Source organism: Mauremys mutica, chromosome 4, assembly GCF_020497125.1.
Source record: "Mauremys mutica isolate MM-2020 ecotype Southern chromosome 4, ASM2049712v1, whole genome shotgun sequence".
NCBI classification, from domain to species: Eukaryota; Metazoa; Chordata; order Testudines; family Geoemydidae; genus Mauremys; species Mauremys mutica.
Genome location: NC_059075.1, coordinates 156,233,607 through 156,257,326, shown reverse-complemented (window position 1 = coordinate 156,257,326; position 23,720 = coordinate 156,233,607). Strand labels below are relative to the sequence as shown.

The window sequence follows — 23,720 nt, the reverse complement described above, 5'->3', positions numbered from 1 at the left end:
GAGGGGGGTTTGGAATAGATTTGGGGGGGGTGATATAGTCGCTTGGGGAGGCCTGTGGAGGGGGCGGTCGAGGGAACAAGGAGCAGGGGGGTTGGATGGGTTGAGGGTTCGGGGGGTGGGGGTGGAGCGAGGTCAGGGCAGGCAGCAGCAGAGGGAGTTGGATGGGTCGGGAGTTCTGGGGGTCCTGTAAGGGGCGAGGAGCAGTTGGATGGGGCGTGGGAGTCCCGGGGGTCTGTCTGGGGGTGGGGGTGTGGATAAGGGTCAGGACGACAGGTAGGGTCCTAGGGAGGCAGTTACAGTGGGGGGGGTTCAGGAGGGGGCAGTCAGGGGACAAGGAGCAGGGAGGGTTGGGGGTTCTGAGGGGGGCAGGAAGTGGGAGGCAGTGGATGGGGTGGGGCTAGGGGGCTCCCTGGGTGCACACCCTAATGAAATGTGCTGCACACGCCTATGGCCACGGGGGGGGAGCCACTTGCATCCTTTCCCTGTTTGTGCCATTTCTCTCCGTCTCATAACCTGAGAAGAATTCTCTCTGGTTCTTCCCCTTCTCTCTCCCCTCCCCACATATGGCTAGAAAATCCAAGGAGATTCCCTCGTTTTCCCTAAAATTATTGACTCTCTAGTCTCTTATTTTGCCCTATTTTCTCTGTAATTCTTAAATTCTCCTCAGCTTTGGGATGTGAACCAGCCTGTTTATCTGCACCAATTTGTTCTTGGATAGGTGGGAATTTGCTGTCCTGTGTCACTCCCCTCAGCGTGGGTGGGGGTTAGTAGGTGCTGGCTGGGGGAGCTCAGCAGAGACTGGGCACAGAGGCAGGAGGGTGGGGCCTCCCCGACATCAGCAACCCCCCCTCCCCCCTGCACAGCACAGGAGGCTCCTGGGAGCAGCTTGGCCGGGGGCAGCTCCAAGTGGGGGGGGCAGGGCTGCAGGAAGAGCTGCAGGGGCAGACAGCTGAAGAGAAGTGGGGGGAGGAGGGACAGGACACCCCTTCTGGAGGAACCCCCTCAGCAAGGCCCCCCTGGACCGTCATGTCGTCTGCCCCCCACTGAGTCTGGCCCCGTCCAGCTCTTCACAATGGGAACAGCGCTGGGCTCCCTGCCAGCGAGCTCTCCCTGCACCTGCCAGGGCCTCCATCTCCTGTGCCCGTCTGTGGCTAGTAGGAGGGGATGGATCTGCTGGGAGAGACAAGGGGCTCTCGCTTTCGTCCCCTCCCCCTGGTGTTTCCTGGCTGCTCTGAGTGGTGTGGGGTGGGACTCTGACTGTGAGCCACCCAGAGCTCCCATTTGATTGGCTCCTCTCCCCCATGAGTGTGGGGCTGTGAGTGGGGCAGCAGGTCCTGAGTGTTGGACTCTTGCTCTTTCAGGGGCCGGTGACCTTCGAGGAGGTGGCTGTGCATTTCACCAGGGGAGAGGGGGCTCTGCTGGACCCCACTCAGAGAGCCCTCTACTGGGATGTCATGCAGGAGAACTATGAGAACGTGACCTCCCTGGGTAAGGAGTTTCTGTTACCTTGGTCATTACAAGCTGTGGGGTCTCTAAAGAACCTGAGCAGTAATAACTTTATACCTTTATTCATACAAGTTTTGACAAGTTTCCTTGCCCCCACTTTTTTGCCTCATCTCCCACCCACTAGAATAATTTTTAGACATTTGTCATCAGTCATTTTGAAATTGCATTTAATGTGTCCTTATTGGCTACATTAATAACTGTCGCTTTCATGCCTTTTCCTCATTTTAAGAGGAAAATATGCCTCCTGTAGAATTCTAAATTGAGTAAAGAGGTGTGTGACCGATGCGTGGCTTGTGTGACAGTCAGATGAGCTCCTGGTTTGACAGAAGAGTGTATAATGTTGCCATTCATGACCCCATGGGTGAAGGGATAAGAGAGCCATGGGAGGGGAGGAGTAGCTAATTCTGGGGTGCCAGGACATGGGGAGGGCATGTGCAGGGTTAGAGCTAAGAAGCAGCAGGGACGGAGGAGGTTGTGAGAGACGAGGAGGGAACACAAGAAGCTCCCAAGGTGCCGGGAGGTGATGCCGGCTGAGAGTAATGGGAAGAAGGGGAGGGGAGTGTGGAGGAAGGGCACCCAGGAAGTGGGCTGGGTGGGTCAGTGGGAGGGAGGAGAGGTTTGGGGATCTAGAGCGCTGGGGGATCCCAGAGCTTTAACCTCGAATCCCTACCCAAGCCTTGTTGCTTTAGAACCCACACTCCAGTTTTATTTCTGTTCTGTTTCACTTATATACATGTTTTCCCCAAATATTATTATTTTAACTCTTGACCTCCCTCTCCCGCTCATTACCCCCCTCCCCACATAACCTCCCCATCTCTGAGCACAGAGACCCCGGCCACCGACCCTGAGTCCTTGCTGCATCCTCCCTCCCAGAGCAGGGCCCCTACCCAGGCACAAATGGGCACTTTGTTGAGGATGTCACAGGGTGGTGACGTAGCCTGTACAGTTTTTACACCGATAAGATGACGTGTTGGGGGTACAGCTCCCCCTTGTACATGGCTACGCAAAGTTAATGGAGAAGATGAAATCTGGTGAAACACACAGACACTTGATTTCATAGAGGCAGTTATAACTGAAATCATAGGCAGGGATCAATCCACATAACGTACCCGCTGCTGAATCCGCTGGACCGGCGGCCCTCCCGCAGGCAAGTCGCCGAAGGCTGCCTGACTGCCCCCCTCACAGAGACCATCCGGGCGGCCCCCACGGCTTGCCATCCCGGGCACGCGCTTGCCTCTCCTTTTTCACCAGGGTTTGAGGATTGCAGCTTGTCCTCCACTGTGTTCACTGGACTAACGTCCAGCTCCTGTGCGTTGCTTTCTCTCCAAGGGCTGTGAGCAGTGTGTGTGAGAGAGAGGTGGGAATTTTGGTGATACTTGTATGATGCCAATACACATCATAGTTTCCCTCTGTGGTTGGTATTGCCATGATTCTAAAAAGCAGGAGACATGAGGTGTTTTGTCACGTAGCTGTTATGGAGTGATATGAATGGGTCATTAAGGACAGGCTGGGACCAACCTACATCAATGGAATACCCAACAGAGACAAGGGAATGATTATCACCTGTCCATGGGAGGATCTCTGTGGGATTCAAGGACGGGCTAGTTTGCTGTGAGCTGTGATGAGAAGCTGACCTTGATTAGCTCTCATCCGCCAGTAGGCAGTAAACAGAATAATAAATCAAAAGGTTGCATGGAATGGCAATTATCCAAGGAAGTTTCAGCTGTGCTTGTGTGTATTTTATTAACCAATTAGCAACTGCTTGATTGCTTGATATAATTGTATATAAGAGCATGCTGGAAATGAATAAAGTACTCTCTGCTTATGATCACATGGGTTGTCAGACTCTGTCCATGCTCTCCTGCGACGCAACAGATCTCCGCTTGGCTGAGTGAAGCATACATGGACTCGTTACATTTTTGGGAGCAGGAATAACTGGGCTCATAGAAGTCACACTGGGAGCTCTACTGGAGCAAAGACAAATGGACAGGTGCAGTTAAAGGAAACCAAAGCGTTTTCTACAGCAGCTTGGCTCAAGGGCATTGGCCAATATGGACTGTATTGTCGTCTTCGCTTCCCTGTGCTAATCTAAGGACTTTCCAGTGCTGTGTTTCGGTTCATTAATGAATCCTGCTATGTTTTAACAGTCTGCCCAGTGCCACAGCAAAAACTTGCTCTGTGCATTGACTGAGGAACAGTCTCTGAAGAGGAGTGTCGTTCAGCTGGACCTGCTGGCAGAGCTCACAGGTTGAAGTAAGAGTGTTGAAGCCAGAGGCTTCCCAAGCACTGTTTAAAAGCCCAGGCATTGCACAGATCCCATGGATCCATGACAGTGCCAGTGTGCCTAACGGGGAAAGGATATAAAACAAGACAAGGATCTAAATGCATATTTTGCATGGTCCCCTCATCAGTGCTCATGGGAATCCCTGATCATTTCCAAAGTGTATTAAAATCTTCCTTAAAAGCTTACCTCTTAGTTATCAGGTCATGTCAGTTATGTTAGAGGCCTCCCGCTTCCCTGGTTCTTGTCACGCAGACAGCAAGCAGCAAAAGACCAGAAGTCTGAAGCGCAGACAATGCCACGTTTATTGGGGTTAGTTTCTAAGCAAGCATATTACACCAATAAGGGGGGGAGGGATAGCTCAGTGGTTTGAGCATTGGCCTGCTAAACCCAGGGTTGTGAGTTCAATCCTTAAGGAGGCCACTTAGGGATCTGGGGCAAAAATTGGTCCTGCTAGTGAAGGCAGGGGGCTGGACTCAAGGACCTTTCAAGGTCCCTTCCAGTTCTAGGAGATTGGTATATCTCCAATTATTACCTATTATTATTACCTATATTCCGAAGTCCTTCACACCAGTCGGGCTTATCTCTGTACGCCCATAGAGTCTGTTCCCCAGTGTTTCCTTCCCAGCTCTGATGCCACAGAGCCTTGCCTGTGTTCCTGTTCCACGTTCCCCCCGTTAACAAACATGATTCCAATTTCCCTTCCCCCTCCTGTTTATAGAGTAATATTCTCAGCTATACCTTAACCAATCATTGTACTGAAATTTAATGAACCAATTCTAACAGATTGTAACATAATTCTCTAACCAATTATATCCCACTACCCTAATTAACTTACGCCTAGCAAAACTCATTATACAGCAGAGAGAAGCAATTAGAGAACCAGCCAGATTAACAATAGAAAATTGTGGGACATAAAGAAAAAGCAATACAGAAAAGCGTTTCACAACCGCAACCATTGAGAAGTGATTTCTTGCCAGACAGAATGCTGTCAAACTAAGTTTTCTTTAACCATCTTAAGATCTGTTTCTTTATATGGTGGTGATGGGCACTATCAGGACAGGATCGACTTCCTAACAGCCCAATAGCACCTTATTTCAGTGTGACTGGTTTGTGATGTGAGGATGTGACCCTTCGCTTCCCAAGACCCTTATGGCTGCCCTTGCTGCTTAGCCAAAGGCCTTAGCCTAAGAACAAGACCTCAGACTATCCTAGTGAGAGACGGCCCATACACAGGCAGACAGTGATTTTGATTCTTTGTTTTTATACCCCTGTAACTAGCTAAGTGATAAAAATACACCTAAGTTCTTAAAGTCTAGGCTTTACAGACAGACCTGAATATCTCTATTCTAACAGTGGGTTCTACCCTTTCCCCCATTCTGTCTGTCTTGTCTATTCAGATTGTAAATTCTTCAGGGCATGGGCCATCTACTATTCTGTGTTTGTACTTGGCCGAGCACAATGGGGACTCACTGTTAGTTCGTTCTTAGGCACTAAGGTAATGAATATGATTAACAACTCTCCTGCCACTTTGAGCCAAGGAAGCTGGCCTTGGGATGTTACTGCTTAAAAATGAGCTGGGGGTAAAACCATGGACTATTCCTTGTGACAAGTATCCCACAAATTCCACTCACCTCCCTTGTTTTCTTTGCCTGGAGTAGGGCTTCCAGATTCCACACCTGATGTGATCTCGCAGCTGGAACGAGAGGAAAAGCTGTGGATCCCAGATCTCCAGGGCTCTGAGAAAGAAGTCCTCCCGAGAGCTGCCTGCACGGGTAAGGAATTGGTTAAATCAGCTCAAAAACTGTCTGTGATTTCAGGAAACATTTGGGATGCCCTACAAAGACCCTATGAGCTCTCCAAATTCAGGATTGTTCCCTGCAGGTGTGGAATCATTAGGCAGATGTGACTCATGGCTTCCCACCTATGCTCTGACAAGTGGCAGCAGGTCCCTGCCCAATGTAGCTTTCCCCAGAGTGTTCTGGTGAAAATCAGCACCTGATAGGTTTGATCTCTCCCACACATATTTTGGTTTGTTCATCCCTTTTACCATTCCTCTCTCTGAGATTTCCTTTCTCTCCGGTGCAGGGAGTGACCTATATCTGGATTCGCTCAGTCTCCCATCAGGTGATGGGATGGTGAGTGAAAATAAGGACCAGAAACCCCAGCAGGAAGATGCTGAGCAAGTAGAAACACATGGAACGTTATCAGGAAGACCCAAAGGGAACGTTTCCGGGAGTTGTGCACTCCCAGAAAAAGAAACAGCCTGTGAGACTCAGCAGAGGTCAGAAGAAAACTTAAGTAGCCTCTCAGACCTTATTCCACACGAGAGAATCAACTTGGAACAGACACGCTACACATGCCATGATTGTGGGAAAAGCTTCAATGGGAGCTCAAACCTTGTCACTCATCAGAGAATGCACAGAGGAGAGAGACCCTACATGTGCTCCGAGTGCGGGAAAAGCTTTAGTCGGCAGTCACCCCTTATCACACATCTTAGAATCCCCACAGGAGAGATGCCCTACACATGCTTTGAGTGCGGGAAACACTTCACTGATAGTTCAGCCCTCATCTCACATCAGAGAATCCACACACAGGAGATGCCCTACATGTGCTCTGAGTGTGGGAAACGCTTCAATTGGAGCTCACACCTTATCACACATAGGAGAATCCACACAGGACAGAAACCCTACACGTGCTCTGAGTGCGGGAAAAGCGTCAGTTGGAGCTCACACCTTATCAGGCATCAGAAAATCCACGTAAGAGAGAACTGTAATAAGTGCCTTGCTGAGCAAAGATTTTGTTTTTGTTTTTTAAATCACATTTGCTAATTCCCACATAGTGATCTGTGCACCATCTTCACCGTAGTAGCTCAGCTCCCCCAGATGAGTTGCCTGCTTCTGCCTTTTCCAGCTCACCCGTCTTTGGGGTCAGTCCTGTGATCTTTTCTATTGAGCCGTAGGAGTGTATGTCATAGAACCATAGAATATCAGGGTTGGAAGGGACCTCAGGAGGTATCTAGTCCATTCCCCTGCTCAAAGCAGCACCAACCCCAACTAAATCATCCCAGCCAGGGCTTTGTCAAGCCAGGCCTTAAAAATCTCTCAGGATGGAGATTCCACCACCTCCCTAAGTAACCCATTCCAGTGCTTCATCACCACCTTAGCAAAATTAGTTTCCTAATATCCAACCTAGATGGCTCCCACTGCAACTTGAGACCATTGCTCCTTGTTCTGTCATCTGCTCCCACTGAGAACAGCCAAACTCCATCAGCTCCAGGTGGGAGAGAGGTTTGATTCCCAACAAGCTACACTGAGGCAAAAACTACCTGTGCCTGACATCCACTAGGGCTGCACATGGCGTTGGCTGCTCGAGTTAGTGATCTTGGGGTAAAAAGACAATTACAGTTGTAGAGCAGATGCAGCCCAGGTGCAGGGGTTGGCATTAGCTTCCCCCTTGACCTGACCTAAACTCCATCACTTTCCCTAGTCTAAACAAACCCTGAGCATCACGGTTATACTGTTCCCCCAGTACACAGCAATTGTTAGTCATCGAGTTCTCCTTTGGGGAACAAATTGTTTCATTCTCAGTTGCTCTGATGTTGCTTCACGTTGTGCTGAAGAGCAGATATTTTTCCTATCATTTTCCTCACTTAAAATATATTGAACTATAACAAAGAGCAGGAACAGGGCAGGGATAGGGGAAAACATCATTTCACCCTCTGTAACAACAGAAGAAGACAGTGTAAGTCAGAGGGATTCCCTTATTCCCCATCACCATCCCAATCCCCCCTGTTGTTCAATTGGTTAGGTCAGTATTTTTTCTAAGGGGCTAGGAAGATTTATACCCTAGTAAATGAATTGTACATAAGAAAAGTACCCATGCATTGGGCTCCCAAAGCCGTTGTGGCCCAGGCGCTGCAGGTGGTCGCTCCTGAAGATATCTCCTTCCTAATCAGCTGCATGTTGCCTATTGTTTGGGAAATGCAATCCCTAGCTAGGTAGAGATGGGAAAAATGGAAGTGACACTTCTGTTCAGCTCACCCATGGGAGATGCTGCAAATGTGTAGAAAATGAAATCCGTGTTGAATGTGATATAGCTGCAAAAAGATACCTATGTTTAATAGAGACCTGACATTTGGTGTCTTACAGGGACTCTAAGCCGCACCTGAATTTAGTCCCTAATTTAAATCTGTGCCACCAGATTAAAGAAATAAAAGGGCATAGTTGAGGGAGTTGTGCCTCACTGTCGCTACTGATCTGTTGTGTGGTTGGTGAAGAATTCTACACCAGAGAAGTGTCAAATTACTCCAAGGAAGGTCAAAGATTTGACAAGAGCTCAGGTAGAAATTGCAGGTACTAGTGGTTGATTTTCACCCCTGAGATGGAAGCTATGGTGACCTGTGGCCCAGGTAAACTATTTTTAGAACCCGGCTCCCTAGTTAAGTGACATTGGTCACCCTCCTGAAGGACGCCATGATTAAATTGGGAACAACTGTCTTTTACCATTTGGATCCAAAGTTAGATGAAGCACAGAGAGAAAAACAGCTGATTCCTTCACCTCTCTGCCTCCTGCTTCTTTGAAAGGTTAGAAAGTGTGAAAATAGAGCACAGGTGGTTCTAATTCCTCAGCATCTTCCTGCTGGGGTTTCCCCTCCTCATTCTCACTCACGGTCCCATCACCTGATGGGAGACAGAGAGAATGAGACATAGGTCACTCCCTGCTCCTGAGAGAGAGGAAATCTATGCCATTACCTGGTTCCTAAACTGCAGCTACAGTTCCTACTCTGGGTGAATCCAAAGCCCGAGAGGTGCAGAGATCCAACCCCTTATTATCTTAGAAACTCTTTGTTCCCTTTTCTATTTTTTGTCTTTCTTTTTATGAACTTGGAGACCTCCCAGCCTCTCTATTAGATTGGAGTGTAACGATGTCGCTCAGTGGGTGTCAGTGTGTGAACACCTCTGAAATCTACAACGGGAAGATGTTAGGAAGAATAGTTCCCCAAATCTTAATAGCCTTAAAACCCTGCCCTATAGAATCACTGAACGAATGCTCCTCACCTGCGCAAGCAGTGGAAGGACTTGAGCGGTCAGATACGTATTGTTCAGCGAGAGCTGTTTGAACTTTTTACTAATGTCTCTCTAAGGTCTGTATGTGTTCTGGGCCGAGAGGGCGAGGAGAAGTATTAGCTACAGAATAGTGAAATCTAAGGAGAAAACTGTAATTAGCTTTGAGGTTGTGGGCTAAATGTCAGCAATGATTTGGTTTCAGCATTGAAATATTCAGCTGGGTAAATCTGGGTTGCACTGCCTGGGTCAAAATCTCTGATTGGGGTTTTGGCATCACTAAATGTGCACCTGCCTTCTTGGGTTGCTCTTTTAGGATTTATAGGGGTTGGTTTTTCTACTGTATTAATCTGATGGTTGGACTAAATTGACGACTTGATTCCAGCGCAATATCCTTGTTAACTCATTGATTTCCTGATTTGACCTGAACTTTATCACTGTGTTGTTTAACCCTTAGCTGAGTGGTGTCTATAGTCATTTAGCCTTAGTGACGTGCTGCTTTCCCCACTTATTTCTCCTTATCCCCTTTCAGTCTCTCCTCTTTCCCTTTCTTCCTCCTCCTCCTCCACCCTCTGGCAGGGAGATGTGGTCACTTCCCTGCTCCCAGGGGCGCTCACTCTCCCGTAGCTGGATTGGCCCCTGTGAGCGCTAATAGGAGCGAGAGCCTGGGTGCGGGTCAGTCCCTGCAGCGGCTCTGGGACACACAGGGGCAGGAGGAGGAGCAGAGATGGGGCTAGTTCCCACCTCAGACAGTCCCTGGCCCGGTGAGTGCGGCAGCTGCAGCCTGGGTTGGGCTTGAAGGAGCCAGGAAGGGGCTGGAGCAGTGGGGGGCTGGTAGGAAGGAAGCAGGAAAAACAAGGAAAAGAGCCGTGGGGCAGCTCCTGGTGGCCGGGCTTTGTAAGGTACCAGACACTGCTGGTGCTGCTGCCTCCAGTGTGCGCTGGGAGCCGGGGCTGAGCTCCGGGCTGCTGCTGCGGTGCCAGAGGGGCTGCTCCAGGGACAGACGTTCACTGAAGCACTTTCTGTGCCCATCCGAGGTGGGGACTTTCTCCAGCTGGACCCAGTCCCAGGCTCTGCTGCCCCTGGCCAGGGGCTGCAGGCACCAGGGGCCAGAAGGACCCCAGGGGCAGCCCTGGGTGGGCAGAAGAGACTCCACACACAGGTCCCAGAAGCTGAGGGTCTCGCAGCCCCTGGGGATCTGCTCTTGGGTGGGATCTGGACAGCAATGGAGCCCCTGCCTCATGCTGCCTCAGGTGTAGTGTGAGAAACTGCTGTGTGTAGGAATTTGCTACTTAGGGTGCATTGAGCATGCTCAGTAAATCTGCTGAAGCCACTTCCCTTCACCCTGCCCTTTCTCAGAATCATTCTGCAGATTGCTATTTACAGGGTGTCATAAACGTATAGCTACAGGTAGCATTAAATACCCTGTAAAGGGTTAAAAAGCTCAGATAACCTGGTTGGCACATGACCAAAAGGACCAATAAGGGAAGAAAATACTTTCAAATCTGTGGGGGAAGGTTTTTGTTTTCATGTTCCTTTGTTCTCTCTGGGTCAGCGAGGAACCAGGGCATGGAAAATACATCTTCCCTAAGCACATGGCATAGAAAAACCTTAGAGTTCTGTCCATAGGCAGGTCCTTCCATAGCTTGCTGAGTCACAAGGTGTATCTGCCTTCTCTCAGTGGGTCGACTGTAGAGCTGATGGTCCGTAATGGGCCATCAAGCAGGCTAGGCAGAACTGACACCAACTTGTCTGGCTGGGGTGTTCCCTGGAAGCAGAGCACAAGTTTGAAATACGGGCAGCATAGAGCCAATATTCATAACATCAACTACAAAAATGATACACATCTAGAGATAGCATCATTATAATCAGCCAATCAGAACCTCTCCATAGACCTCTTACACAACAACCTTTCTACAATATTGGCTGCGAATATAGAACAGTGGTCGCAACAGTGATCTATACAGTTACAGATTATGTCAGTAATGTCACAGGAGGTGACACGGTTCTGAGGGCTGGAGAAAAATGCCTTCTAGTGAGCTATTGAAAGAGCTCAACCTGTTTAGCTTCTCAAAAGAAGATTGAAAGGTGACTTCATTGAAGTGTTGAAGTGCCTTAATGGAGAGAAAAGATTGGGTATTAAAGGGCTCTTGAATCGAGCAGAGAAAGGCCTAAGAAGACCCAATGGCTGGAAGGTGAAAAGAGACAAATTCATATTACAACTAAGGCACAAATATTCAACAGCGAGGATGATTCACCACAGGAACAAGTTACCAAGGAAAGTGGTGGATTCTCCATCTCCTGATGTCATTTCATGAAGACTAGATGCCTTTATGGAATGTGTTTGCCCCAAAAGTAGCTCTTGTGTCCTACAGGAGGCCTGCGATACGCAGGGGGTCAGATTAGATGCTCTAATGGTCTCTTGCCATAAAGTCGACTAATTTCTGAAAATCTGAGGGTAGCATTGGGAGCAGCGTCTGATGTTTCCCTGCCTAGCCGGCTTGCTGCCTAGAACGAACGCTCCTTGAGTGGGGTGATCCACAGGGAGTAGCTCAAACCTGCAAAGTGCCTGGCCAGGGGCAGGACGTTAACCCAGCAAGGGAGGGGTGTGGCAGTGACATCACAAAGGCCTTTTGCAGGACCTCAGCCTATTGGTCCAAGGTGGTGGGGAGGTGGTGACCTCACAGAGAGATGCTGACATCAGCCAGGCAGGACAGGGGCGAGGGGCCAGGGAAACCTCAGAGACCCCTGTGGCTTTACTGGAGCAAGTCTCCTTCTCCAGGTCTCCTTCTCCTTCTCCAGGTCTCTCTCTGAGGACTGAGAGAGTATTCGGGTTCATGGACGTGAGCGCCAGGAGGAACCTCTTTCGAGTTTTCTCCTTCCCTTTTAGTGATTTTACTAGAAAACAGCCGTCCCTGTTTAGAAGGTAAGAGCCTCCTGGAGGTTTGAAACCTGTTCAGTCTGATCATTCTGGTGAGAGTTGAATTCTAGGCATGGAAAACACGAGCTTAAAGAGACAGAATTTTATTGCGCACCTGGGATTTTGTCCCTTAGAATCACTGGGGACATTAGGGTTTGTCCTTTTTGTTTCACATTTTCCTCCATCCCTTCCTCCCTCCTTTCTCTTCTTCTCTTGCTTATTTTGTTCTTTCTCCTGTTCCCCTCCCAACACCAGGAGGGGGGGGGGGGTGTTGCGGGGGAGGGCTCTGCAGCTCCCACTGTAGGAGGTCCACCCAAAAATGTGAGGCTGAAATAGTGCTCAGGCAGTCAGGACCGGATTAGCCTTTTGTGGGTCCCGGCACCAAACATATTTGTAGGCCCCTATGTAGTCACTGTGGGCTCCGAGTGTGGGCCTGGTGGGGCAGTGCCATTGGTGCCATAGGATACCCGGTACTGAACCTCAGAGACATTTTTCATTTTGATCACACACCCCTACATGACTGTACGCCTTGCCATACACAGCTCCCTCAGCCCCCGGGTTTTCTTATTGAGCTGTACACCCATGTGGGTTTACCAGTGTCCACAGTGAGCAGAACTTTCATAGTGATCAAGGAAACTCCCCACAGATTTATCTCCTTCCTCATTCAGACCTTCTCTAGCCATGTCTCCAGTACCCCCCATGTCACCAGTCACGGCAGGTGGTCCTAGTCTCAGCTCAGAGTTCTAAAGCCAGCAGATACCTGATCAGTTCTGACAGATCCCCCCCCCCAGCCCCCATCCTGCCATGTGAACCAGCCACCTGCAAACACCATCTCCCCAAAGTCAGGACTGAGCCCTTGGGAATCTGAAGACACCAGCCTCTCTCCCTCTGCTCCCATCTACATGCTAGTCTGCTACCTGGTCACCACCACCTCTCCCCATACTTGTTTCCTTTCCACTTTGGAAATGCTCCCACCCAGCTGGAAGCTCCCTCTGCCAGCCTGACCTGCTCCCTCCTTCCCTGCTCCCCTTGACATTCCTGTCCTACTGGTGCCCTCTGTTCCTTGAGGTGAACTCCAGTGTCTTTAGCTGCTCTAGCTTAATGGCCCCAGTAGTCACAGAGCCACCTGCAGCTTCTCTGGCTACAGCCATGGGGCCAGTTCCCAGAGGCCAGCCTTAGCCAGCTGCAGCTACTAGCCGCAGGAGGGGTGGCAATGCCAGGGCTGAGCGTGCTTGAACCTTGCAACGGCAGCACTAGGGGCTCTAAATCCTCAGCCCTGGCCCTAGGCAGCTGCAGACTCTGGAGTTAGGCACTTCCCTCCTCTAGGCCATGGCTTTAAATACCTGCGATTCCCATCACCTGCAGCAGAGGCCACCAATTCCCACGCCCCCCTCAGCCAGCACCTAGTCGTGCAGAAAGTGCAGCCTGAGTGATTTTGGAGGCTGGGGTGCCAGGAGGTTCCCATCCCTGAGCAGCAGCTCTGCAACAAGCTCACGTGCGTCCCAGTTGGGACATTAGCTGTTACTGACAAGGCATGTCTGTGTTCTTTTTTTTATCTCATTGTTAGGTGTGAGAAGTATGAACTGTTGAATAGGTTCCATTAGTTGGTTAATAAGATGTCTACGAAGTAAATCACTGGCTTTAAAATAAGATCCAATCTGGAGCATATGAACTATTGACCCCTGGACTCCATCTCTGAGAGGGGACTTGTTTACCATCAGGGGACAGGCTCAAACCAGTCCAAACCGGTTTTTCCCGCCAAAACCAGCCCTCAGCGTTCCATCTCCTCAGCCCTTTTCCCGCCACAGAAGTGATATAAGGACGTGCTCAGCGCCTGCGCGGGGCCGCCCCACCCCAGCGACGGCCCCTCCACGGTCGGGTCTTCCCAGTGCTCCCGAGCCGGAGAGCGACGAACCCCCTGGGTCCCGCCGTGAGACTGAGGAACAGGAGGCCTGTCACCCCCATTCCTGCCATCCTGCATCCCTGGTGTCCAGCCTCCCACGGAGCCCCCGGGGAGTGAGAGACCCCGGGGGGGGGGCACTGGGGCTGGGCAGGAAAGTGACTCTGCCCCGGGGAACCCGGGAGAAGCCTCAGAGCTGCCTCAGCCCCAGTGGAGCTGCAGCAGGAGCTGCCCCCGGCACTGCTGGGATTTGGGGGGCAGAGACTGGGGCCTGGCGGGGGGGGATCCCCTGTGGTGTGGGGGGAGATGGGGGGTGTCAGGCAGGGAGGGGAGAAGCTGGAGTTGGGGGGGGGAAGGTCAGTGGGATGCGGGGGGGGGGTTGAACTGTCTCTGTGCAGCCAGGAAATTCCCAAGTGGGGGGAGAAGTGGTGGGCGGGGGTAGGGGGGAGGGGGGTTAATTGGATCCTGTCCCTGTTTGTGCCACTTGCCTCTCGCCCCCGATACAAATTCTCTCTAGTTCTGCCCCTTTTCTCGCTCAGTGTCTCACACGGGGCTATAAAATCCTGGGCGATTTCCCCCCTTTCCCCTCCAATGATCAGCTCTCCCGTCTCCCCCGATTTCCCCCGTTCTCCCCATGAGTCTCAAACGTCAGTTTAAAATCTTCTCTCGTGAGGGGCATTTTCCACCCGTGTTATCTGCAGCGATTTGTCCTTGTGTAGGTGGGAAATTGTTGCCCTGCTTCATTCCCCAGCACATGGCTGCCCCTGGAGTGGGGGTGGGATGGTTCAGTGGCTTAATGCTCAAATAAATTTGTTAGTCTCTAAGGTTCCACAAGTACTCCTGTTCTTTTTGTGGATACAGACTAACACGGCTGCTGCTCTGAAACTATGTAACTGTACTCTCTATGCCAGGATCTAAATCATGAATGAAGATATTGAACAGAACTGGACCCAGAGCTGAGCATGGTGGGACCCCACTCCTTATGCCCTTCCGGCCTGACTGTGAACCACTGATAACTACTCTCTGGGAACAGTTTCCCAACCAGTTATGCACCCACCTTAGAGTAGTTCCATCTAGGTTGTATTTCCCTAGTTTGTTAAGGAGAAGGTCATGTGAGACTGCATTGAAAGCCTTCCTAAAGTCTAGATAAACCATATCTGCCGCTTCCCCCCATCCGCAAGGTTTGTTACCCAGTCAAAGAAAGCTATCGGGGGCTGGTTTGACACAACTTGTCCTTGATAAATCCAAGCTGGCTATTGCTTCTCTCCCTATTATCTTCTAGATGTTTTCAGATGGATTCCTGAATTGTTTGCTGCATTATCTTCCCTGGTGCAGAAGTTAAGCTGACTGGTCTGTAACTGCCTGGCTTGTCCTTATTTCCTTTTTCATATATGGGAACTACATTTGCCCTTTTCCAGTCTGCTGGAATCTCTCCCATCTTCCATGACTTTTCAACTATAATAACCAAAGTAAAACTAGCCCATTGGGTCTGTGAGCAGGTAAATCGCCTCCCTCGCCCAGCAGCTCCCCCAGGGCAATGACCCAATGCCTCCCCCTACCACAGGGACAGAAGCTGAAAGTCCATCTGATGGCAGGTCAGGGGCTAGCGTGGAATGTGCTGGGATCTCGGCCTGGGCCCTAGTGGGGTAGGTGACCCCGTCACCCGTAACCACACCCAGCAAGGCCTGCACCGATTTTCTCCCTGTCTGTGAGTCCCAGCAGAGAGACCAGGGACTCATTGGTCCATGGAGAATGAGCTTTCCCCCAGCTGGGGGCTGCAAACCAGTGATCAAGGGCAGCGGGTGAGGGGAGCTTGCACTAGCGCTCCTGCAGGGTCCATGGTGTGGGGTGAACAGAGAAATCCAGTGTCCAGGGCTCTCAGGCCACGTGTCCATTCCACTGCAGGAGGGGATCTGGGAGCAGCCCGAGGGGACTGGGGCAGGAGTCGGGAAAGCAGCCGTCTGGGAGAAGGAGGGAATTCAGCTGTGCTGGGGAAGCTGGGCTGAGCAGAGATGCTGCTGCAGATGCTGCTAGTTCCCTGAGTACGACGCTGCAGCACTTTAACTACATGGTTAATATAGAGGTTGCAGCTCAGCTGAGTAGTGTGCTGCACTCATTTTAATGGTGTTAGTGGCTTTGCCAGGGTATAAAACCAGGGCCGCCCAGAGGATTCCGGGGGCCTGGGGTCTTCGGCGGCAGGGGCCCCCACTTCGGCGGTAATTTGTGGCGGGGGGCCCTTCCGTTTCATGACCCGCCACCGAAGTGCCCCGGAGACCCGTGGCGGGGACCCCCTGCTGCCGAATTACCGCCGAAGACCGGGCTGCACGTCGGCGGCGGGTCCCGCTTCGGCAGTAATTCGCCAGCAGAGGGTCCTTCCACCCCAGAGCGGAAGGATTCCCCGCCGCCGAAGACCGGGAGCAGAAGAAGCTCCAAGGGCCCGGCCCCGCAAGAGTTTTCCGGGGCTCCCGGAGCGAGTGAAGGACCCTGCTCCAGGGGCCCCGAAAAACTCTCGTAGGGGCCCCTGCGGGGCCCGGGGCCTGGGGCAAATTGCCCCTCTTGCCCCCCCCTCTCGGCGGCCCTGTATAAAACTGAGGTGCAGCTTCACCCTGGTCACACCCCTCTATCCCTGCTCCACCCCCTCCCGCTCCAGCCTGTCCATGCTCCCCCCCCCGAGCACTCCTTTTGCCTACAGCTGCTGGGGGGAGGCACAAGTGGCACCTGTGTGGGAGGAATTTCCCAGGGTGGGGGAGGGCTTTACCCCTTCCCTACAGCCCCTTTGGCCCACCCTGGGCAGCATGGGAGGCAGAGCACAGTGGTGGGCTGGGGCCAGATTTCAAGAATGTCTCTTGATGTCAGATCCAAATATGGGATCCTGCCTTTACATGCGTAGGGGCTGGACACCTGCAGTGCCCAAGGACTCCACATGCAGCTGTGGCTGCAGTTGGAACAAGTTCCCTGCAGTCCTGTAGTTCAAAGGGAGAAACTGAGGTACCCAAAATTAGGCCATTGTTGTAAATTGAGGCCTTTCCGCCTTGCCCGTTAACAACAGTCGGTGGGCTAAGGCTCATTGGAAGTCACTGTTTAGACTTGATCACGGCTGACGTAGTCCTGGTCATAAGCAGAAGCCTGGCAGTGAAAGGTCCTGATTCCATCCCCAGCCTCCAGAGGCAGATGGTCCCCCAGGGATGGAACAACCCTGGGGAATATTTTACACTCACAGTCTTTCCCACGGGCTGGGTAATTCCACAGTCTCATTCACAGGGCTGAGAACCTCAGGGTTAAGTTGCACAAAGTGAAACTAACTGAAATGTGCCCCCTGCGCTGCACGCTGTGCTGTGCTGCCCTGGGGAGATGTGGCTTTAAGCTGCTGTCCCAGCCCCTTCCCACTCTCAAGAAGGACTGGGCCAAAAGAGATCTGATGAGGTTCAACAAGCGTAAGGATTTTTATCTCTCTAGGCCGATCTGATCAGAAGATCTCGGGGAGCCTTACAGTTTATCTCCCGCTGAGTCCCCCTTTTAAGGCCATCTATCAGAGCTGACTTTAATGAACTCCACACACACAAAGCTATAAAATAAAACAACAACACTTTATTTGCTAAGGGGAGAGGAAGGAATGGAAAGGGGAATGGATTAATGATTCTGGAGATTCGGAATAACACACAGGCACTTATAATACAAGATGTTCTATCTTTACAGACATCAGCGATAAAGGGGTGCAGGATCCAGAAAAGAGAAGCCAGTAGTGAACACTGACCGTGGACAACAGATGAAACAGACAGGTACGTATCCCTATCTTAACTCCCACCCTAACCCGCTTTGCGTCGTCCTGAGTGCACGATTGATCTAACTAATCGGACCAGGTCCGTGTATGCAAGTTTGCTTTCCCAAAACAACAAACAAACAACCCCAACTTAATTAGTAAGTAGCTATTGCAGGCCCATAGCCAGTGGCAAGATTGTACCGCACCAGGAGAGAGAGCAGCCACCTGCACCTCTGACAGCTCAAAAGCTCAAGAGCCAGTGCCCCTGGCCCCTCCCCTCATTGGTCTCTGTAGGGAGCTGTTGCTGGGCAAGGTCAGATTCCTGCTCTTCCCACTTTCCCGCCTTTTCTAGGTACTGAGGAACAAGAACCTGACCCCCAATGGAGGTCGCCTTGTCCTTTTACCAAAACAAAATGGCCTTTTGATTTACAGAACTTATTTTAACTTTTATACAGAATAATTCGGCAAACATGTATACTGAAATTAACATTTCCCCCTCTTGTCGGTGTTACACCTGTTTTAAAAAGATGTAACTGCCGACACCTGTGGCTTTGCCAAATTATGACCCACCCGATGAATAAATTGTCACATGGCGAAAAATTTGCATTGAACCCAAATACAACCATAGTATTACAGAGGGGGTAGTGCTGATTAAAACATTCCTTATCGCAGACTGGGGATGTGTAATAACTGTTTGATTTGCTTCTTCCCTAATTACCACGGGACCAGTTAAACTAGGAATAGGAGAAGGAAGAACCAAAACAAATTGGTATACTCTTATTCCATACGGACCTACCATAGACCATTTACCAGAGTCTGCCGTTGTAACATTCATTTTAAACCTCCCTATACAAGTCTAACTATTTACGGGAAAATTTAACCTTGATCTTACTGCAGTAGAAAGTTTTACAATGAAAAGACTCTTCCTGCTTTACATCCATTTCCCTGCATAGACGAACTATCGCAAGAAGGTGTGGATACAACAGTACATTGAGAGCCGAGAAGGAAGGACTGTGCTGGAGTACTAATTCTGAACATGGCACTAGGTCTTTCATGAACCCAAGGAGCTGATATATTTCCAGAAACCCACCCCATGGTACATGCTCAGGTACTTCCAATTTAATGCAACCGCAAATCTGAGAACTGTTGGGCACCCTAAGTTTGGTACAATTCCCAAAAGAGGTTTTACTATATCCCACTTACATGACATTTCTGTTTTTTCTCTGCATCCCACAGGTGCAGCCTGATAGTTAAGGCACATTTCTGAAATTACTGCTTGAAATATACCTGCCTTGTTCGATCTTTCTTTGACCCACTTGAGCACACAGCACGGTTCTTCCTTGATCATTAAAACAGAAATGGGGTCATTTTGTTCCAAAGGATCCAGGGTGGCCATGGGATCCTCTGTGGCATAATGACTCCCTGTTATACAGAACAGATGGTCACCTTCAACCAAATCAATTAACCAAACCTTAACAAATACAGTGCAACCTATATACATAGAGAATAGGATGATGGCGGTCATGTCGATCTAGGAATGGAAGAGAAAATATGATTGGCACAGTTAAATGGGTTGATTTCCTTTCCATTCCTTTACCTGGCTGCTATGGAATCACTTTAATTTGATCCCCTTCTTTGCTGGTATTTGAACCTGATATACAGAGGCACTTGCTCCGTTTGTTATGATAACTGGACCCACCCAACGAGGACTAAGGACATGGCCTTTTTCTATATAATACCTAAACATTACCTTTGTACCAACCACCCATCCTACATCATTAATGTGGCCTAACCAAGCACTAATGACTTGGTTATTAGCTTTTAGTTGAGGAGCTACTCGATGTTGAAGACTGCTGATGGTGTCTAGCAACTGTGACATGTATAAGTCTATTTGCACCCTGGGAAGGTACTCATCCGGTGGAACTCCTCCCACCCACTAAAGTTCAGGGGTGTGCATAATTCTCCCAGTTAGCATCTCGTGCGGTGAAAACCCTCACACAGTTCTAGTAGATCGCATGGCCGCTAGGATATATGGGAGTTTGCTATCCCAATCCCTTCCTTGCACATCTATTACTTTTCTAAGAGCAGTTTTCATGGCTCTATTAGCCTCTCGACGATAACAGACTTTGCGGGTGAGCAGCTATGTGCAACCGCTGTTTGATGTTTAAGGCCGCACACAGCGCTTTTGTGACTTCACCCACAAAGTGTGGTCCTCTGTCTGAATCTATTTCTGATGGGATACCAAATCGAGAAAAGGTTTGTTCCAGTATTTCCTCCTTTATGTTAGGCAACCACGCCACTTAGACACCCGTTCCAAAGTTTTGGACGCAGCATAGTGTCCCTGGCCATGAGCTACAGTTATTAGTTCTTTTCGTGGAGTTATTGGCATAACCAGTACAGGTAATTCACAGTTTGGTGATGTTGCTATAATCAATCCATTTTTGTCCTTACATATCCTTGATGTTTCCCTGCTGTTAAAAGGGCTTGGAGATCATTATCCTGTTTTTGCAGGGTCAAGATGCCATGGCCTGCTGACACATCTGGAGACGGCATCTTAACTACAGCAGCTGAAATTGGGTCTTATCCCATGTATATGCTGATCCTAACCTAGCAGCTTGTTTTGCTAGCTGATTGGCCTGATTGTCAAGCGTGGCCAGAACCGACCCCCTTCGTATGGGCTTTTACTTTGAACTCTTTTCTTCCAGATGGGAAGGGCTTGAACCACCCAACTAGAAGCAGAACACAGACAGATGTTTTCCTCAGGTGCTACCCCAGACGATACTGCCAGGACCGCAATTCATTGTGCAGCTTGTGCTGACGGCGGCCTCACCGTACCCTGCACCACTTGCTGTGTCCCCTCCTGGATTGCAGCAAACCCTGCAACAGGATGCCCTTCGTGGTGACAAGCACTCCCATCAACTGCCCAGAGTGTTAACCCTTTTCCTTGTACTTCTTCCCAGGATGTTGCTAAGAAGAATGGAGATACTAAGTCTAAATCAGGATCTGGCAACGGACATTCGTGCTCATCTCCTGTGGTAATCGGAGCATAGGGAAGGATTCTCGTATGGGGGGGATCTTCTCAGTACGAATATCCCGATTGACCAGACTTAGAGTCCATCCCGCCAGCCGGGGAGAGGATACCCTTCCCTCATTAATTCTTCCAGAGATGACATATTTTACTGGAGTATGGCATGTCCTCACCACAATGAGAGCTGTGCCACTTAAATATTCCCAATGTGTTAGGGACCATACCAGGGCGAATACCTCACGTTCGCAAGCTGAAAACCTCGCCTCCACCTCACTGAGAGTTTTGGAACCATAGGCCATCGGTCTCACCTGGCCAATTTGTTTTTGCAGCAAAACAGCTCCAGTGCTTGCTGGAGTAGTTGCCAGGTGCAAGTAAAATGGCAGGCCTTGTTTAGGAGAGGCTCGCGCTGGTGCAGCCGCTAGAGCCTTTCTAAGATCATTAAAAAGGCACCTTTCACAATTGGCAAGTCAAATCCTAGTGAGGAAAAGACAAAGAAGCGTAAACTCTGGCAAGTCAAATGAAAAGTATAGGGCAGAGGCCAAAAATGAACGTGAAGAGCAACTAGCCAAGGCACAACAACTAACAGCAAAGGGTTGTTAAGTACATGGGATCAGGGCCGGCTCCAGGCACCAGCCTACCAAGCACATGCTTGGGGCGGCACCTTGGGAGGGGGCGGCACTCGGGGTTTGTTTTTATTTTTTTTTGTTTGGCCAGGCGGCGCTGGGGGGAGGCGGGTCTTAGGAGGTGTGGTGCCGTGTTGGGGGGGGCTGGGACTTGGGCGGTGCTCGGCTGGGGTGGGGACTTGGGCGACGTGCCGCTCAGGGGGCGGGGATGTGGGTGGGGCGCCGCTCAGGGTGGGGACTGGGTGGGGCGCCGCTTGGGGGGCGGGGCTTGGGTGATGCTCGGGGGCGGGGCCTTGGGCGGCATGATGCTCGGGGGCGGGGACGTGGGCGGGGCAATGCTCGGGGTGGGGACTGGGCGGGGCAATGCTCGGGGGGCGGGGCTTAGGTGACGCTAGGGGGCGGGGCCTTGGGCAGCATGACGCTCGAGGGGCGGGGACTTGGGCGGGGCAATGCTCAGGGTGGGGACTGGGCGGGGTGCCGCTCAGGGGGCGGGGCTTGGGTGACGCTAGGGGGCGGGGTCTTGGGCAGCATGATGCTCGAGGGGCGGGGACTTGGGCGGGGCAATGCTCAGGGTGGGGACTGGGCGGGGCGCCGCTCGGGGGGCGGGGCTTGGGTGATGCTCGGGGGCGGGGCCTTGGGCGGTGTGACGCTCGGAGGGGGGGCGGCGCTCCTTGTTTTTGCTTGCGGAGGGGGTACATGGGATGCAGGAAGTCTGCCAAACGGTCAGCAAAGCCACTAGGCAATCGGTGCTAAAGGAGCACTCCAGGAAGACCAGGCCACTGCGGCGAAGCTAAAAAACTTCCTTGCTTCTGTCTTCACTGCAGAGGATGCGGAGGAAATCCAGACACGCCAGCCCTTCTTTTTAGGTGACAGATGCTAGAATCAAAGAATTATAGACCCATCAGGTTAGAAGGCACTGCAAGGTCCAGGGAGGGTGTTTGGGTGAAGAAGGGGGTTTGGGGTGTAGGCTCTGGGAGGGAGTTTGGGTTCTGGGTGCAGGGTCTGGGCTGGGACAGGGGGTTGGGGTTTGGGTGCAGAAGGGGGTACAAGCTCTAGGAGGGAGTTTGGGTTCTGGGTGCAGGGTCTGGGCTGGGACAGGCGGTTGGGGTGCAGGAGGGGGTTTGGGTGCTAGGTGCAGGGTCTGGGCTGGGACAGGGGGTTGGGGTTTGGGAGCAGAAAAGGGTACAAACGAGGGAGTTTGGGTGCTGGGTGCAGGGTCTGGGCTGGGACAGGGGGTTGGGGGTTGGGTGCAGAAGGGGGCACAAGCTCTAGGAGGGGGTTTGGGTGCTAGGTGCAGGGTCTGGGCTGGGACAGGGGGTTGGGGTGCAGGAGGGGGCTTGGGGGCTGGGTGCAGAGTCTGGGATGGGACAGGGGTTTGGGGTGCAGGAGGGGGTTTGGGGGGCTGGGTGTGAGAGGGGGTTTGAGTGTTGGGTGCAGGCTCTGGGCTGGGACAGGGCGTTGGGGTGCAGGAGGGGGTGCAGGGTGTGGGTCTGGGCCAGGGATGAGGAGTTTGGGGTGCAGCAGGAAGGCTGCCCTGGGGCTGGGGTGGGGGGCCAGAGGGGAGGATTCCCCCCAGGGACAAGACACTCACCCAGGCCCCACCAGGCTGCTGCTCAGGAGGTCCAACCGGGATAAGCCCCTCCCCTCAGATTCGACTTGGAGTCACCTGGTGGGGGCGGGGAGGCTGCCATGCGCCTCCTACTTCCACAGGCGCAGCAGCCGCCTCAGCCTGCCCCCAGCGCCGCTCCCCTGTAGCCTGCAGTGGCAGCGGCCAGTGAGGGAGCACAGTGTGGAGATGCAGGGGGCAGGCAGAGACGCTTGGGGGAGGCACGTGGGGGTGGCAGGCAGGGCCGGGGGAGGCACGTGGGGGTGGCAGGCAGGGCCGGGGGATGCTCTGGGGGTGGCACGTGGGAGTGGCAGGTCGGGCTGGGGGAGAAACCCTGCCCTGAACATTGGTGGAGCCGGGCCCCTCGAGGCCCTGAATTTGCTGGAGCCTGGGCACCACAGGCCCATATAACTCGCCGCCTCTGGCAAGGTTCATCTAGTCTAACCCCTGCCAAGATGCAGGACTTTGTGTGTCTAACCCACCCAGCTTCTCTCTTCTGGCTGGGGTCCCTTGACTGCAGCAGCTCCCCCGATCTCCTCGCTCTCCTCTTTCCCTTACTTCCTTCACTTCTCTGCCCACTGGTTTGCTGCATCTCTGAGTCCTCTCTATATGCCCTGGCCCAGCAGCTAGTTGCCCAGGCTACACTCCCATTGCCATCCGTGGGGGCAGCCTGGGCTGTGAGGGCTGCAGGTTTTGGTCCCTGGTCAATGCAGGTGCTATGGCTGCTGCACAGCTACGTGGTGACTCCTGCAGCCCATCACCAAACTGCGGGGCCATATTCTGCAGGGTGGCCTCCCTGGCTGAGATTCTGGGAGCAGAGAACCCCTGGGTCAGAGAAGGAAAATGGCCCACACAGAACACACTGTCAATGGCTCCCACAGACGTCCCCGTGACACCCGACTGTGCAGCCCAGAAGTTCTCCTGCTCCTTCATTGTCACCGCGGGCAAGAGTCTGGCAATGGGAATGGATTATGCATCTGGGCAAGGAGGAATTGGCCATGGAGGTGGAGGAGGACTTGGCTTTGCCCTC

General features: G+C 51.8%; 1 long non-coding RNA gene across 1 annotated transcript; it reads left to right on the top strand.

The window, feature by feature from the left end:
* The first annotated feature begins 11,731 nt into the window (after positions 1-11,731).
* LOC123367943 lies at positions 11,732-20,409 on the top strand. Its single transcript, XR_006578652.1, has 5 exons — positions 11,732-11,779; positions 14,956-15,023; positions 17,370-17,452; positions 18,387-18,541; positions 20,139-20,409. It is a non-coding gene; the product is annotated as an uncharacterized LOC123367943 (long non-coding RNA).
* The last annotated feature ends 3,311 nt before the right edge of the window (positions 20,410-23,720 follow it).